The sequence below is a fragment of the Octodon degus genome, unplaced genomic scaffold (genome assembly GCF_000260255.1).
Source record: "Octodon degus isolate 3935 unplaced genomic scaffold, OctDeg1.0 scaffold00011, whole genome shotgun sequence".
Classification (NCBI taxonomy): domain Eukaryota; kingdom Metazoa; phylum Chordata; class Mammalia; order Rodentia; family Octodontidae; genus Octodon; species Octodon degus.
The window spans coordinates 11,018,568-11,019,954 of NW_004524587.1; the positions used below are offsets into that span (position 1 = coordinate 11,018,568).

Here is a 1,387-nt window from a genome sequence, read left to right on the forward strand (position 1 = left end):
AGTAGGAAGACAGCAAGTCTGAGCCAAGCTTAGGCAATTTAGGGACTTACTGAGGCCCTCTGTCAAAAACAAACAAACAAACAGGCCAGGGGTGTAGCTCATTGCAAAGGTCCATGTTTCTTTCTCAGTAATGAAAGAAAAGAAAATGATTTGGCCTCATCCTTAGGGATAGCATCCATGAAATCATGAGACTAAGTAATGGTTATGTATATTTACATATACACACATGTTAAAATTACAAAATTATTAGTATATGGTTAAACATGATCTTTCACATCATCACAGACATGCATTACCCAATTGAAATAGCATCAGTTTAAGCAAAGCTCTTTCTATTTTTTTCTGGAACTGGGGATTGAACTCAGGCCCTTGTGCTTGCCTAGGAAGCGCTTATTCCACTGAGCCATCTCCCCAGCCCCATGGACAAGAATGAAAAATGTAACTACAACAGACAAGAAATATTTAAGGCCTGTTCATTTTGAACAGCCTTATAGACTATACATGAAACCAGGTTTAAGAAGATTTGAATACATGTCTGGAGGTCAGATCCACAATAACATAAACAGTTAGGGGTATTGGAGCTCTTTACAGACTTCCTGGTTTCAGGGCCCATACCGAATGGGTTCTGCATAGTAAGATCTGAGCATGGGCTGAATGCTGACTCCAGTGGATTCTTGTCCTCATCCAACATTACTTTATTTCTGGCTCCTTATACAACTTCCACTCCCACTAGCTACCTGGACTGACAGTGATTTTCTCCTGCCTCTGGAAGTCCCATTGATGGATGCTTATTGCACTCCAGGTGGTCCAGATAACTACCTGCACACTCCACACTCAAGCAGTCCTGGCCCTACCATGCGAGCTGTACCCTTCCTGGGAATTGACTGTATTTCTTCATCTTCCTCTTAACAATTAGCAATAATCGCGCCTCGGGTAAACCTCATTGGCTACGATCCTGCCACTGCGCAAAGCTGATCTTTCTCTTAACGGAAGTTATTCTTGTTGTAGTTTATTAATTTATTTGGTTTGGTGGTGGTGATACTGGGATTGAGCTCAGTAACTTGGCACCAAGTTAGCTACGTTCCCTGCCCTTTTTGTATTTTGAGAGAGAGTCTAAATCACTGTCTCGGATACTTTTCTCTTGCTGCTGAGATAAAATGTATAGCACCCCAAATTAAGGAAGGAAAGATTTATTTAGCTCATACTTTTGGAGGTTTCAGTCTGCAATCAGCTGGCACCAAGGCAGGGTGGCACGGCACAGGCACAACTGTTTAAGGTGGCGGAGACAGAAAAAGCAGCAAAAGCACAGCTGGAGGGAAGTAAGCCTCTTTTCCTCCCTCATACTTCGTGCTGGTTACCCACCCACACCATCTCGGTGCCCTTCTCT

General features: G+C 43.0%; 1 pseudogene; it reads right to left on the reverse strand.

Annotated features, from left to right (window-relative positions):
• Nucleotides 1-875: 875 nt before the first annotated feature.
• On the reverse strand, nt 876-973 carry LOC111815116 (annotated as a pseudogene).
• Between the last annotated feature and the right edge of the window lie 414 nt (nt 974-1,387).